At 35.1% G+C, this 17,249-nt stretch overlaps 1 non-coding gene across 1 annotated transcript; it reads left to right on the top strand.

Moving 5' to 3' along the window:
* Window positions 1-13,379: 13,379 nt before the first annotated feature.
* On the top strand, window positions 13,380-13,596 carry LOC139706297 (small nucleolar RNA U3). Its single transcript, XR_011707902.1, has one exon. It is a non-coding gene; the product is annotated as a small nucleolar RNA U3 (small nucleolar RNA).
* Window positions 13,597-17,249: the final 3,653 nt, after the last annotated feature.

The following is a 17,249-nucleotide window of genomic DNA, read 5'->3' as shown; positions in this document are numbered from 1 at the left end:
AACTTGACATTTAGCATATTTAGGTGAGACCTATGTAGAGCCATATTTGGGGCAGGATTAGGAATAAGAAAGAACTTAGTTATTTGTGTCAATATCTTTATTGCAGGTGAAGAGTTAAGAATTATATGCATTGTGCATTATATTTAAAATTGAAGTGGCAGCCATAGTGTATTGCTATGTATTGTATTACAGATCTTCAAAGCTGTGAGAAATAGGTGGTATAAACCTGATATTCTTGAGGAATCCATACATAAAGGTGTTCCTGAGTAATTAAGTTTCAAAAGTACTCAATTCATTTCCAATCACCTTGAAAGTTGAAAATATCATAAGTCAAAAATGCAGTACACCTACTCAACAGTCCAGCCTACCAGTGCAGTACAATGTAGAATGTTGGTTGTTTATTCTTATGACAATGTGGTTCACTGGGATCTGTACTTTTGCTGCTGCCACTGGACAAAAAGATTATCATACCACATATGATTAATCTTGGAAAAGGATAAAATTCAGCATTGGAAGTTTGTTTACTACTGAATGCATATCACTTTCACACTAATGTAAAGTTTAAAAACAAGTCAAACTATCATTTTGTCAGTGCCCATGTATATATTAAATTTTTTCGAGCACCAGGGATTAAACTCAGGGAACTTGAACACTGAGCCACATCCCCACCCCTATCTTTTTTAAAAATATCTTTTAGTTGTTGTTGGACATTCATTTATTTATTTGTATGTGGTGCTGAGAATTGAACCCAGTGCCTCACACATGCTAGGCAAGCATGCTACCACTGAATCACAACCCCAGCCCCCCAGCCCTATCTTAGATTTTATTTAGAGACAAAGCTTCACTGAGTTGCTTAGTGCCTCACTTTTGCTGAGGCTGGCTTTGAACTCAAGATCCTCCTGCCTCAGCCTCCAGAACAGCAGGGATTAGAAGTGCATGCCACTGCATTCAGCTTATATTAAGTTTAAAATGTTCAGCAGTTACTCACTATTATATGTCAGGCATAATTCTTGTGAGTATGAGGAATATAGACTTGCATCCATTCAGAAAGACTCTTATTCATCTCCCATACAATTTTTATTCATAAATAATTATATTGTTTATTTTATTGTTGTGAAAATCTACAACCAAGAAATATAAGTTAAATTAAATTTTGTTTATTGTAATTTTAGTATGGATGATGGACGTAAGGGCAATGAAAACATTACAGAAGAAAAACATATCTGGAATAAATGAGGAGAAATAAGTTGGAGATAAGTACCAAATTTCAAAGTGCATATCATACAGCATGGAAAATGAAGTTTATGCTTTAAACTTAATGGTATTCTTTTGAACAAAGATAGAACAGCATGCTTAATGTTGGACAAGGAACAATTTATTTTTTAGAGGCTTTATATCATATAAGGGTTTACATATTGATTTCCAAAAAAGCAATAAATTGGTCCCAGACCACAGGATGAAATCTTACTTTAAAATAAAATGATTTTGCTTCCACTTAACACTGAAATATTTTTTGCTGGAATAACTTTCTACGATGAAGGTACCTATTATTCTTATCCACTTTTTTTACATTTATCATATGCTAAGACAAGAACATAGCCAACTTGTTTTGAGAGTGTTTCTTAGAATATTGGTTGAGAAGTGAGAAAAAATCCTTCAAGAAGGAAAATGTAAATAAAACTAATTTAAAACTTTATATCATGTATCAGATACTCTCAATTTCACATGAAAAATATTTTAATTTAAAAATTTGCTGGTTTAGCTTAGTTAAATATAATACTATTTAATGAGTGCAACTGTGAAAGTGCTAAGCACCTTGCATGATGTTTTCCCAAAACTCTATAAAATAAAGTCTTCTTCCTGTTTACACATAAGTACATCCAGGATCAGAAAAGTTAGTTAACTTGCTCAGTTTAATGTATCAAGTAATAAGTGAAGTCTACATTCAAACTCAGGGACACCTGATTTCAAAGCACTTAACTTCTCTAATTCATTTTTATTTTTATTTTTTGGATTTTTGGCTATTTTATGCTATTAATTAGGTAATATTTTACTAGGGATAGAAGAAACAGAAAGACGATAGATGTGAAAGCTCTTTTGGATTAAGTGGTGGTAGTACAGGAAGAAATTGGACATCTTGTATGCTGTCAAGTGGTGGAGTTTTAGGGAAATATTGGGAAATTTTTGTTTACTTGCTGATATAACATTGGTATCACCTTCTGACGTTTTCATACTTTCTTAAAGCATTATTCCACCTTCGTTGGTTACCTACCTGTTTCCCTCATGGCAATTATCCACCATGGACATTGCTGGAGCTGCTGTGCTCCCTTTAGCACATCCCCACTCAGTATGTTTAGTACTTTCTTGTGACACTATTATCTCATTGCTTAACTGTGTGCAAGAAATCAAAGGAAAAAAAACTCTCAATCTAGTAGGTTTTTTATTGCTGCCCTAGCAATTTATTGCAAATGAATGGCTAAAACATCACAAATGTATTACATTTTTTAGTCATAAGTTTGGTGTTGGTCTCAGCAGTCTAAAATCAAAGTGTCTGCAGGGCTGAGACTGTATGGGGGAATCTGTTTTCTGCTCATTACTATCATTGACCACATTCAGTGCTCTCTGACTGTAGTACTGAGGTCCCTTTCTTCTTGCTAACTGTAAGCTGAGGAACAGTCTCAGCTTCCAGAGCAGTCTGCATTCCTTGGCTTTTGGTTCTCTTCTTTAAAGCCAATAACAGCTCAATGAATCCTTTTCAGATTTTCTTCTGACCCATTCTTCTTTCACTTTTATGGATTCAGGTGATTAGATGGATCCATCTGTATAACATGAGATACTCTCCCCAAATCAAGGTCCTTAACCTTAATCAAATATGCAATATCTCCTTTGCCATGTAACAACATATCCATAGTTTCCTGGGATTAAGATATGGGTATCTTTGGGAGGCCATTATTCTGTTTAATGCATCTTCATCAAACACAATCATTTTAGGCTTACACAAGCACTTTAAGAAATTGTTCCAATTAATCGAAGCAGTTCTATAAATTTTACTTTCTTATAATTAAACTGTATTTATTAATTTCTTGGCCTCTAGTTTTGTTCTTGCAAATCACAGTAGTTTAACTATTAAAAAGACATTTTTCAAAACCTTGCAACAATGATTTCCTGGAAAACCTTTTATTAGTTCATTGAAGTTATTCATAATATTAGAGTTAATTTTGACATAAAGATAGAAGCATGGAATATAATTTGCTCCAGTGCAGTCCACAGAATTTCCCTTTACCTCCCTTCCTTTCTCCCCCTTTTCCCTTTCCTCTACTGCATGAGATCTTTTTTCTGTTTATTTATAGTTTTTTAAAAATTTTAAATCCTTGTAAATATATATAAAGGTGATATGATCCAAGTCTTTTTAAGTTAATAAGTTGTAGTACCACATTTTTAATATAATCATGGAATTCTTTTTCTTAATACACTGTGGTATGTTCACATATGTACATAAGATAGTTTGGTCAGCTTCATTCCGCCATTCTTTTCTTTTTCTGTCTTTTTGCTCTTCCTCTCTCCCTCAATCCCTTTCCTCTACTCTACTGATCTCTCTTCTATTTTACTGGTACTCCCCCATCACTTTTACTTTTTTGAGGGGGTAGGGGTTCCAGGGATTGAACCCAGGGGCACTTAAACCTTGAGCCACATCCTCAGCCCTTTATACATTTTAGTTTGAGACAGGGTCTCACTGGGTTGCTTAGGGACCCGCTAAGTTGCTGAGGCTGGCTTTGAACTTGTGATCATACTGCCTCCATCTCCTGAGCTGCTAAGAGTAAAGGCATGCACCACTTGTTCCCAGGAAGTACATTGATTTTGCATAATCACATAAAATGCAGATATAAGTAAATACTATGATGCTAGTTATTAAAAAAAGGTTTCTTATTTCTTTGCTTTTTAAAATGTAGATTGTTTTATGATAATTTGTATGATCCAAATCTTTTTTTAAGTTAATAATTAGTAGTGTCACATTTTTAATAAAATCATGGAATTCTTTTTCTTAATAAAATTTGATGTAAAAAATAGAATTTAAAATGACTCCATTGACATCAGAACTGTCAAAAAGTACAAAAGTGGGCTGGGGATGTGGCTCAAGCGGTAACTCACTTGCCTCCCATGCGCAGGGCGCTGAGGTCGATCCTCAGCACCACATAAAAATAAAATAAAAATGTTGTGTCCACCAAAAACTGAAAAATAAATATTAAAAAGAATTCTCTCTCTCTCTCTCAAAAAAAAAAAAGTATAAAAGTGAGTGCATAATATAAGTTGGTCGGTGTTAATTACATTGAACAATTGAAGGACTCAGCTGGGTGTAGTGGAACACACAAGTTATCCTAGTGACTCAGGAGTCTATCACAGGAAGATCAAAGTTTAAGGCCTACCTCAGCAACTTAGTGAGTCCCTGTGTCAAAATAAAGATGGATGGTGGTGATGGGGATGTAGCTCAATGATAAAGTGCCCCTCTCTTCGCTTTTGGTTTTTATCTTAAAACATTTTCAGTTTGTTCAAAGGAGTTCAAAATCAGATAAAATATAAAGGCTGCTATGTAAATTACAATAGCCAAATTATGGAACCAGCACAGGTGCCCATCAATGGAAGAATGGATAAAAGTGTATACTATATATACACAATAGAATTCTATTCAACCATACAGAAAAATGAAATTATGATATTTGTTGGCAAAGGAATGGAACTGGAGAACATCAGGCTAAACAAAATAAGCCAGACTCATGAAGTCAAGTGTTGGATATTTTCTTTTATGATGAGCTAGAGAGAGGGAAAAAGGAATTAGAAAAGAGGGATATTATGAAAATAGAAGTGAGACCAATAGATGAAGTTTCTTAAGAGGGAGGGAGAAGGAGAGAGTATGGGGAAATACTGGTGAACAAAATTACAAAATTTTGCTTTGTCTGTATAAATGTACCACAGTAAGGGCTGGAGTTGTGGCTCAGTGGTAGAGCACTTGCCTAGCACGTGGAAGGCATTGGGTTCCAGCCTCAGTACCACATAAAAATAAAGAAATAAAATAAGTATTTTTAAAAGGTATCATAGTAAATCCTGCATGTATACATGAAATTGGTATATTATATATGCATATATAATGCCTAAGTATATTTATAATGTATTAATTAAAATAATAATGATAGAAGGAACATCAATAGGGAAGAGCAAGCAGATCAGGGGTACTTGGGAATGAGATTGATCAATTTATGAAAGTATGAATGTGGCATAATGAATTCCACTATTATACATAATTATAATGCAGCAATAAATAATTTTAAAGAAACAAAGGCCACCATAAAATCATACTTTACAACTGGAAGGTCCTCACATGTCTCTGTAAAGGCAAATGGCATAAATTGTTGAGAACCCTTTAAAAATCTTCATATGTGTCAGTTTAAAAATGAATTTATTTTAATTTGAAAATAAAAGAAATTCAATAACCTTAAAAATATTACAGAATTAGGGGCTGGGGTATTGCTTAGAGGTACAGTGCTCACCTAGCATGTGTGAGACACTGGGTTCAATCCTCAGCACCACATAAAAATAAAATACAATATTGTGTCCACCTATAATTAAAAAATAAATTATTAATAAAAAATTGACTTTTTTTTAAAATTATAGAATTAGGTAACAGTGGCAGACAACTATGTGGTTGTTGGCTTTGCTAATGCTGTTCAATACTTGGTCTTTGGCAGATGAGTGGGGAGAATATTAAAATTTGGATTGTTACTTAGTTAATGTTGAATAAAATAGGAGCTGTAAAATAACAAGTGATGAGCGACTGTGCTACTGTTTCTGAGCTTTAAACCTGATTCACCAGGAAGTGACTCTAGCCTTAAAAGTGGCATTTCTAAACTTGGAGTTGAATGTAGGAAAGTTCTGAACTCAGATTGAATCACCTATCTCCAAACACTGTTTCTAATTGTGGAAAGTGCATGGGTTGATTACAATTGAAAAAATGTTCAAATGCTGTATTTTTGAGCACCAAGTTTAAGAACCAAACATGAGGAGAATGATGGATGGAGTGGCAAGCTGAGTCCAGGGTATGTGGACAGTTATGCTCAACTAGTGCTTATGCTCTCCCTCAGTCTCTTCTCTCCCTTCTTCCTTCCCACATTTAAATTTCTCACTGCAGGTGTTTCAAAAATTTTAGATGTTATTTTTAACCATGATTTCTTGTATCATATCCTATTTTAAATTTTTATTTTTCTGGTTTAAAAAATGGAGTGTTTCACTGATCATTAAGACCTTGAAATCTTGAAAAGGTTATAATAATCTTGTTAAAGAGTTCCTTGAATTTCAAGAGCTCAAAGAGACTTTAGAAACCACTTGTTTAGTTGTATCATGTACTTTGAAATACCTCATCACTTTTCCGCCACCTAGGTACAATCTTCGTTTACATTTTCTTAGTTTATATTTTCTTAAAAAAACCTTCTATTTCATCAACTGTACTACAAATTAATGTTAAATATCAGTTTACTGTAACATTCAACTATGTCTCTCTTCAAGGTGTGATTACATCAGAACTTTCCTCATGTTCTATGGTGAAACAAGTTCCTAAATAATAGGTTGATCTAGCTAAAGATACAAAATATTCAAAATGGAATTTGAAAATTCTGTGGATGGAATAGGTTGCTAATAGATGATACAGTAGATAATCCCTTAGCATCACCTGGATTAATCATTTTTTTTAATTTATTATTGACATTTTTCCTACAGAGAAGATGTGTGCCTAATCATTTCTGAATGATTCACAGATAAACAGAAATATGGGTAACTGGAACCAAAATTTTGGTCTTAAGCAGACCAGAGACCTGGCTCATTAACATATTTTTCATAGATATGTTGCTGAAGTATCTAAATAGATGCAATTAAACACTGCTCTTTTTTTTTTTGGAATCATCATAAATTTTGTCTATCTTTAATATAAGTGTAGTTGCAGTTTATTTTTTGAATCGTAGATATTGTTTGATTGCTGATCCAAACTTACAGATAGCCTGATCCAGAAGAAAATAATCCTTTAATACTATAGTAAGGGAAATCTGTGACTTTGTTGCTTAGTGTTCTGCCCAAAACCATCAGTAAACTTCTAAGATGGCACACCAAAATCAGTTTTTCTAGTATCATTCCCCTTTCCACATGGTGGGAATTCTATTTCTTCTTGCTTAAATAAATAAATTTTATTCTTCAAAATTTCTGAGACAAGCATCCAGATACAATTGATAAAGTGAGAAATTTTGTTTCATCTCAAAATTCCACTTTCAACATAATCAATTATTTTTTTCCCCATGTTTCTTAAAAATAGGCTTCGGAAAAAGCATCCTATCATATGGATTCACTTTCATTCTTTCTGGAATCACCCCAGGGACAAAGGACTTTGTTGGAGGTGTTCTCCCAAATGGGTTTCAAGGGTATTCACATTTGAAATAGGCCTTAATGGTGCTCATTCACAAATCTTCCAGTTAGCCTTGAGGTGTGGTACAATGAAGCCCATTATCCTCATTACAGGGTCATTTCACTATCTATTCTACTTTATACTTATTCACTGTTAACAGAGAAAAACACTACAAACAGATATGTGAACAAAGATCTAGAAAACTAGGGGTTTATTCTCAGACCTATGAAGACCTAAGCTGAAGTTCTGGATTTCAAATTTTTGTTTTGGATTTGAGATAAAGCTTCCCTTTCATTTAAAAAGCTCTGGCGTCCTGAGGAGCATGAGTTAAAAGCCAGCATCAGCAATTTAGTAAGGACCTAAAAATCTCAAAGGGACGCTGTCTGTAAATAAAAATACATAAAAGGGCTGGGGATGTAAATCAGTGGATAAACACTTCTGGGTTGCATTTCTAGTACCAAAAAGAAAACAAAACACAAATCAAAACAAAACAAAAACTCATGACTAACAAGCCCTAAAATCTACAGTCTCTCTCATGCATGAATACATCAAATGGAGCTGGGGTTCTCTCCTGATAATTATCCCAGGCTTCACCACTGGGATAATAATCTGGGGACATGCTGGACTTGTGGCACATGGATGCCCACAAAGGGTTTCAGAAAGAAGCTGAAAACTCCATACAATCATGGAACAAAATGCTCAGGTTGTCAACTGCTGACCTAAGCTCCACTAGACTAGTCAGAGGCGGGTGAACCCTGAGCTGCCTCGGAGAGTCCCTCTGGCCCCAGAGTCTGGAGAGAACCATGAGGAGCCCCTAGCCACAATCTCCAGTTTCCACCATTGCCTCTTCCACCAGCTTCAAACAACCTTTCTACCCAGTCCCAGGAAAACAAGCACACTTACATTTCCTGGCTTTCAGGTTTCTTAACGTTTTCCCTGTGATTTGTTTTCAGCATCTGTGTAGCAAAGAAACCTAGACTCCTGATCCAGGACAGAAAGACTACAAAAAGATTGAAAGAATGGTGGGCTCCAGACAGGAAGAGAACACAAGATTGTGGAATCCCGCCCCCTCATCACTGGTCCTGTGAGGATGGACAGTCCTCACCTAAGAGACTGGTTGGAAAAGGCTTCAGCACTTCCCCATTTTCATTGTTGAAAGATTAAGGATCAGAGTTGGGGATATAGCTTAGTCAGTAGAGTGCTTGTTTTGCTTATTTAACGCCATGGATTCAATTTCCTGCACCACACACACACACACACACACACACACACACAGAATAAGTGAAGGACTGTGGGGAATGGGGTTGTCATTAAGTGGTAGAGTGCTTTTCTAGTATGTGTGAGGTACTGGGTTGAACACCCAGCACCACATTAAAAAAAAGAAAAAAGGAAAGAAAGAAACAAACTAATAATGATATTGTATCTATCTACAGCAACAAATAAAAATTCAAGAAAAAAAGTACTGTGAATTAGACTTGTGCACCCTCACTACCTCTGTACCCGTAAACACACACACACACACACACACACACACACACACACACATCTTCAGAGAGGGTATAAATTTTTCCTGTAATGCCTTTTCAAGTAACATATTATAGGTGTGCTTCACAAACCTAGAATCCCCCCAACCCTTCTTCTTATTATTATTATTTTGAGTGGCTGTGAATTGCATTAAATGCCTTGGGTGTGGTTACTTTGAGGGAGAATTTCCTTCCAATAATAGGACCTAACCCAGACAGAAGTGCATTGACACTTATCACTGTATATAAGGTTCAAGCAATTTGTGATAAATATGTATATATTTTTATTTATGGAAATGATATCACAGTTAGTTTAAATTTTTATTTAACTTTTCTGCTCTCTGATCTTATGAAAAGCAGCTTGAGGTTTAAGCTCAGTAGCAATTTCCTTAGGCATCAAGGTCCCCATATCTCTCACCCCTAAAAAGAGACTCACGAGTATGATTTTAAAGTTTTTTCTATTCAAATGAAAAATGAAAAACAAAAGTCAGGCCCAGTGACACACACCTGTAATCCAAGTGGCTCAGGAGGTGGATGCAGGAGAACTGTGAGTTCAATGTAACCTTCAGCAAAAAGTAAGGCACTAAGAAACTCAGTAAGACCCTGTCCTTAAATGAAAAAGAAGGAGGAGGAGGAGGAGGAGGAGGAGGAGGAGGAGGAGTAGGAGGAGGAGGAAAAGAAGGGGAAGGAGGAGAAGAAAATAAGATCTTAAACAAATTGTAACTAAAAACACTATATTCAATATATTATCACGGATTGACATTATGAATTTATTAATACATGCATGCACTTTTGGAAAACCATCTTAATATTCACTATTTACCCGAAGTCTCAGGCATATCTCAGTTTACTGCATCCAAATTTCACATTGAGAGCTATGGATTCATTGACATCAGCAAGATGAAAGGCCTGAACCACTCATTTTTATGTCCTAGGTGATGGAATACACTTCCTGGACATATTCTCAACAGGGCCAAAGAACAGGGGAGACAGTGCACATTGAGACCGCTGGCAGCTCCAACCCAGAACTGTACAAATGTGGGCATTATTTCTCACTAGATTCTAAGAACAGATTCATTCCCATTTCAGATCCCACATGGTAAACATAAAGAATTGGTGTCCCAGGAGGTGGATGGTGCCAGGTCTTCAGATTTTTCAGTAGCCCAGACTCTACAATATTAATTAAAGGGAAACTTATTTGCAATTTTACCTTGACCCTAGAGGCAGGATTGAGATATTTGGCTTTTATAATTGTGCTAATATTCATACCAAATTTATAAGGTACTGGGAGAATATTTTTACAATTAAAGGCATATATGTCTACAAATATTTTTCAAAGTTCAATTCAGTTTATTAAGAGAGTCAACAAAATTTTAATGAAGAAAAAATAAATCACTATCTATAAGATGATGGCTGTTTTTCATACAACCTCTGCACATCATGTGATTGAATCCTGGCATCCAGCCTATAGTGAATAAATTAACTAATTATCTGTCACTAGTTAACTCATTCTAAAACTTATTCGCTCATATTTGGGATGGTCGTCAATTTTAGGCTTGGTTCACCTGGAATCTTTGCTGCATATGATTAGCTGATGGTTGGTAACTTTAGAGTGTAATCTGGCTGCCAATAAAACACCCTGATATTTTTTCCCAAAATAACTCATGATTAAAAAAATATTGTGGGCTTGTTCTCATGGAGGTAACAGTGTTCTGAAAGCAAAAACAAACACATCCAAATGTTTCTTGACCAGATACCTGACTAATACTCTTTCATAGCCACAGCATTATATAATCCATAAAAAATAATAAGAGACCATATTCAAAGCTTTGGAAACACATTCTACATTTTTCTAGAGAAGGAGTAAAAGCATATCATCTACTTTCTGTATATAGATGAAGCTGAAGAATTGTTACATGTTGGCATTTTATGATTATTGTACCTTTTATAATAGATGAGGTTCACATAGGTGTTCAGTGTGAAAGAATATTTGCTAAGTCTCACAACTACTAAGCAACTTTACTGGAATTCAGGTTCAACTCTACCTTATCTCAAAGCCAAAACTCACCTCCTCTAGGCTACATGAGTTATCAATATTTTCATATTCTCTTGGATGTTAGATAGTGACACTTATTCAAAAGAGCAGAATTTTTGTTTCTTTTGTACCAGAGATCTTACCCAGGGGCATTTAAGCACAAAGTCACACCTCCAGCCCCATTTTATTTTATTTCATTTTTTTGTACCAGGGATTGAAGCCAGGGGCACTTGACCCTGGGCCACATCCCCAGCCCTATTTTGTATTATACGTAGAGACAAGAGTCTCACTGAGTTGTCTAGGGTCTCACTTTGGCTGAGGATGACTTTGAATTTACCATCTTCTTGCCTCATTTTCCCATCCTTCTGGGATTACGGTTGTGTGCACCTTGCCCAACACAATCGTGGTTATTTTTGTTTGTTTGTTTTTGCTTTATTATTTACTCAGTTGCTGAAGCTGTCCTTGAATGTGAAATCTCCCTGCCTAAATCTCCTGAGTCACTGAAATTACAGAAACACATCACCATACCGGTTCTTTTCAGTTCATACAAAGGCAGAATTGGGATGTCAAACAGAGAGAGAGAGCTGTTAAAATCACCCCATCTTAAAGCAATCATGAGATTCATATGGAAAAACAAAAGACCCAGAATAGCAAAAGCAATTCTAAGCAGGAGTGTGAATCTGGAGGTATAGCGATACCAGAGTTCAAACTGTTCTACACAGCAATAGTAACAAAACACAGCGTGGTACTGGTACCAAAACAGGTAGGTGGACCAATGGTACAGAATAGAGGACACAGAAACCAATCCACAAAATTACAACTTTTTTATATTTGACAAAGGGGCTAAAAACATGCAATGGAGGAAGGATAGCATCTTCAACAAATGGTGTTGGGAAAACTGGAAATCCATATGCAACAAAATGAAACTGAATCCCTTTCTCTCGCCATGCACAAAAGTTAACTCAAAATGGATCAAGGAGCTAGATATCAAATCAGAGACACTGCATCTGATAGAAGAAAAAGTTGGCTACGATCTACATACTGTGGGGTCGGGCTCCAAATTCCTTAATCGGACGCCCATAGCCCAAGAGGTTAATAACAAGAATAAATAAATGGGACTTACTTAAACTAAAAAGTTTTTTCTCAGCAAGAGAAACAATAAGAGAAGTAAATAGAGATTCTACATCCTGGGAACAAATTTTTACCCCTCACACCTCAGATAGAGCCCTAATATCCAGAATATACAAAGAACACAAAAAATTAAACAATAAGATAACAAATAACCCAGTCAACAAATGGGCCAAGGACCTGAACAGACACTTCTCAGAGGAGGACATACAATCAATCAACAAGTACATGAAAAAATGCTCACCATCTCTAGCAGTCAGAGAAATGCAAATCAAAACCACCCTAAGATACCATCTCACTCCAGTAAGATTGGCAGCCATTATGAAGTCAAACAACAACAAGTGCTGGCGAGGATGTGGGGAAAAGGGTACACTTGTACATTGCTGGTGGGACTGCAAATTGGTGCAGCCAATTTGGAAAGCAGTATGGAGATTTCTTGGAAAGCTGGGAATGGAACCACCATTTGACCCAGCTATTCCCCTTCTAGGTCTATTCCCTAAAGACCTAAAAAGAGCATGCTACAGGGACACTGCTACATCGATGTTCATAGCAGCACAATTCACAATAGCAAGGCTGTGGAACCAACCTAGATGCCCTTCAATAGACGAATGGATAAAAAAAAAAAAAATGTGGCATTTATACACATTGGAGTATTACTCTGCATTAAAAAAACGACAAAATCATAGAATTTGCAGGGAAATGGATGGCATTAGAGCAGATTATGCTAAGTGAAGCTAGCCAATCACTAAAAAACAAATGCCAAATGTCTTCTTTGATATAAGGAGAGTAACTAAGAACAGAGTAGGGACGAAGAGCATAAGAAGAAGATTAACATTAAACTGGGATGAGAGGTGGGAGAGAAACGGAGAGAGAAGGGAAATTGCATGGAAATGGAAGGAGACCCTCAGGGTTATACAAAATTTCATACAAGAGGAAATGAGGGGAAAGGGGAAAATAATACAAGGGGGAGAAATGAATGACAGTAGAGGGGGTAGAGAGAGAAGAGGGTGAGGGGAGGGGAGGGGAGGGGAGGGGGGATAGTAGAGGATAGGAAAGGCAGCAGAATACAACAGACACTAGTATGGCAATATGTAAATCAATGGATGTGTAACTGATGTGATTCTGCAAATTGTATACGGGGTAAAAATGGGAGTTTATAACCCACTTGAATCAAAGTGTGAAATATGATATATCAAGAACTATCTAATGTTTTGAACAACCAACAATAAAAAATTTTTAAAAAAAGAACCTGAGGACTATACTTTCAGGGATCATTTCTATAGTTCGTTACTAGAGAAGTTTCTCTGATGGTGTAGAGTACCGAAAACCACGAGGAGGAGCTGTAGCGTTTCCTTCTGAGCGTGAAGCAGGCATTTGGTGTTGCTTTACTGCAATTGCTTTTTGCCATTGATGATCGTTCTTCTCTCCGTTTAAGGGGAGTAAGAGGGAGGGAACGCAGTCTGAGTGGTTTCCGGTTTTAAAAATAAATAAATAAATAAAAAAAAAAAAAAAGAAAAAAAAAAAAAAAAAAAGAACCTGGTATACATAAGTAAAGTGTGCTTTTTTGTTCCATAATTAGTTCTATCAGAATATGTAACTTAAGTGTGTAGTTGTAGAGACTGCCAGTTTATGGGAAACTGATCATAAATATTGATGTTATTCTGAGGCTTGCAACTGGCACTTAAAGTTAGTGAAATTCAATAGGAGTGAACCCCAAATTGTGACATCTATAGGAGTATCAGAATTGAATTATAGGACTACTATTTGTTGGAACATTTTTTTGTTGTGCAATTTGCATGTTTGTTATCAAAAGATGTTGTATAGAAAAGTGTGGTGGAGGGCTGGGGATGTGGCTCAAGCGGTAGCGCGCTCACCTGGCATGCGTGCGGCCCGGGTTCGATCCTCAGCACCACATACAAACAAAGATGTTGTGTCCGCCGATAACTAAAAAATTGAATATTAAAATTCTCTCTCTCTCTCCCTCTCTCACTCTCTCTTTAAAAAAAAAAAAAAAAGAAAAGTGTGGTGGAACCAACCTAGATGCCCTTCAATAGATGAATAGTCCCAGTGATGTGAGAGAATGAGACAAGAAGATGGCAAATGGGAGGCCAGTCTCAGTAATTTAGAAAAGTCTTAAGCAACTTGGTGAGTCTCTGTCTCAAAATTTAAATAAATAAATAAATAAAAATTCTGGAAATGCAGCTCAGTGGTAGAGTAGAGTAGACCCTAGATTAAATTCTTAACTGAAAAACAAAACTTTCAGAAAAAAATACATCACAGGTCATATCCTTAAAGTAGGTCTAGATATGTGTTTGTTCATTATGAAAATTGATATTCTAGTCTCCATACTTTTAGGGGAGTAATTAGGGTGTAAAAACCTTTCAGAATTAATTTTTTCCAGCTTAGTATTCCCATACTCCCTACTTTGAAATTAGCCATGTGGGGATACAACTCACAGTGAGAGTCATTTCCCATATCTGGGGATGTTTAATCTGATGTTACAGTTTCTTCATGAACTGTGGGGTTAATAGTCTATTAATTTGTTTTTCTCTTTTATCTTTTTTTATATCATTGTTCCATGTAATACAAGTTTGCCCAAGTACCTAAGTGTTTTGTAATACTGCGATAATTAAAATTTTTATTTTATCATTTGAAAAGTGAGTGAATTGTGATGTTGTGGTATAAAGAAATAATATATATGGTACTTGTTTTATGATATTATTAAATAATGAGAATATAGACAACTTGGAGATTGCCATTTAAATAAATATATGGGCTTTTGGAAGTTTTGCTGTGTCTCACTGATGTCATATATCTTGCACACACAGAGGTGACCATGGTCCTATGAGTCTTGTTATTACTTAAAATTTTGCTTGCTATGTATATCTCAAGTATAATTGCATCATTTGGTTGGGCTTTTTTGAGTATTCAATAACTTATTGCAGCTGTCATTTATCCATTAAGATTATGTTGGAAAGTTTTACTACTTTTTTTGCTTTAGTGTTTTGCTTCACATGTGTTGCTCTCTGGATTTTATTATACCGACTTTATTCATCAATTTCACTACTTATAACTAATTATTGGGGCTAAGGATATAGCTCAGTTGGTAATGTACTTGCCTTGCATTCACAAGGCCCTGGCTTCAATCCCCAGCACCACAAAAAAGTACCTTATTGAATGATTGAGAGCATTTCCCTATGTGAGAGCCTGCTCTTCTAACTCTCATTACAACCTTTGTCAAATTAAATATTGTGTCAATGATCATATGGTTGATGTGATATGTATTTAATCATTTTTATTTCAGGAACCATTGATGTTCAAGGATGTGGCAACTGCTTTCTCTGATGAGGAGTGGAAATGCCTGGACCCTGTTCAGCAGACTTTATATGGAGATGTGATTTTTAGAGATCTATAAAAACCTGGTTTTTGTGGGTGAGCATAAATTTCCATCAGAATTCCTAGTTAACTACCAATATTTAATTTTTTAAATTTGTAGAATATCTTTTTGCCACTTCTATTCTGCACAAAAATGTTTTAAGTTCTTGTTTTTAGAATGAAGATTGGGCATTTGTTTATTTAGAAAGAAATGTTAAAGGGTTTTCTTTTTATGACCAACCTATCTTTTCAAAGTGATGCTGACTATCTGGAGATTGAAAATTGTTGCAAAGTATTTTAGTGGTTCTGTCAAAAACAAAATTTGAAAAAAGTAATTGTCTAGACTCTTCTATGATTCCTTTATTTTTCCTAATGAGTTCAGCATTTAAAAACATCAGTAGTTAGCAAGAAAATTTAAAAAAATGAACCATATTCCATTTTCCAACAAACACAAAATCTTTAAATCATCCTTGGTCATTTCTGTCTCAAAAGCAATAACCTTGGAATTTGAAGAGAAAAGTGACAGTAGCCATATATTCATGTGGGTAAAAGTCAAGGAAGCAAAGAATATGAATAAGATGTCAAAATGTCAAAAAAAAAATAAATAAATAAGTCACTCTTTAAAATGTTGAGAAGCTAAATTCTAGCAGAAATTATATTTCTAATCCTAGGTTTTATTGTCTTGCATTCATAACAGAGCATACCCTGCCCCATATTTGGCATACTTCCCAATTCTTTAAGCTCCTTCTTGTATTTCAGTTATCTCCCTACATTTAAATAAACAAAGCACACCCTAATGCCTGTAAGAATTTGCATAATTTGACAGATGTCTATTGATCTTTAGAAACTCCTTAGAAAATCTGTGCATATTTTTGATATCTCTAGGTTGAACTATTGTAATATATTAATATCATAGAAGAATTTCTTTAATATAATTCATTTATTTATTTATTCAAATGTCCTCATCAGAACATTTTATTATTGCTTATACTGGATTTTCTGTGAAAATTTTCTGTCATGTAATGAATAGTAGTGATTCACAATGCCTGCTCCTAGACTATAAAAATATAGCTGATAAATGTGATTTAAAGAAAGATTTCTAGGGCTGGGGCTGTAGCTCATTGACTGAGGGCTTGCATTGCACATGTGAGACACTGAGTTTGATCTTTGGTACCACTTAAAAATAAACAAAAAAGTAAAATAATAACATTCTTTTCGTTTATAATTACAAAAAAAATAAAGAAGGATTTCTAAGGTACTACTGTGTTTAGAATTTTGTGAGTTAGATTTTCTCTAATTCTTGTTTCTCTTTTTGAGATCCACTGTTTCGAGTAGCTTCAGTATTGCTCAGTAATACTGAGTTTTCTCAAATCAGTAATTTAAAAAAAAATTATTATACATATATGTTATAATTGAGTAAAAATTTTTCTGACTTCTCACTTGAGGACAATATTAGGTAAAATTAAATTGTACCTGAACCATGTTCCCATTTTTAAGAAAGTTAAATATGCTTATTTACATGTATAAATATTACCCCTACTTTGTTTATTATTTGTGTATAGTGCCTTGATTGTTTACTCTGTTTATGTGATTATTCATATAATTTATCTAAATTTTATTATATTTAAGCATATGTATGTATACTGGAGATTGAAGTCAGGAGTGTTATACTACTGAGCAACAATTCCAGCCCCTTTTAATTTTTATTAAAAAAAAAAATTCTTGCTAAGTGACTGATGCTGAATTT

This window comes from Marmota flaviventris, chromosome 6 (genome assembly GCF_047511675.1).
Source record: "Marmota flaviventris isolate mMarFla1 chromosome 6, mMarFla1.hap1, whole genome shotgun sequence".
Classification (NCBI taxonomy): Eukaryota; Metazoa; Chordata; class Mammalia; order Rodentia; family Sciuridae; genus Marmota; species Marmota flaviventris.
The sequence above is the reverse complement of the archived record's forward strand: the minus strand, read 5'-3'. Positions and strand labels throughout refer to the sequence as shown.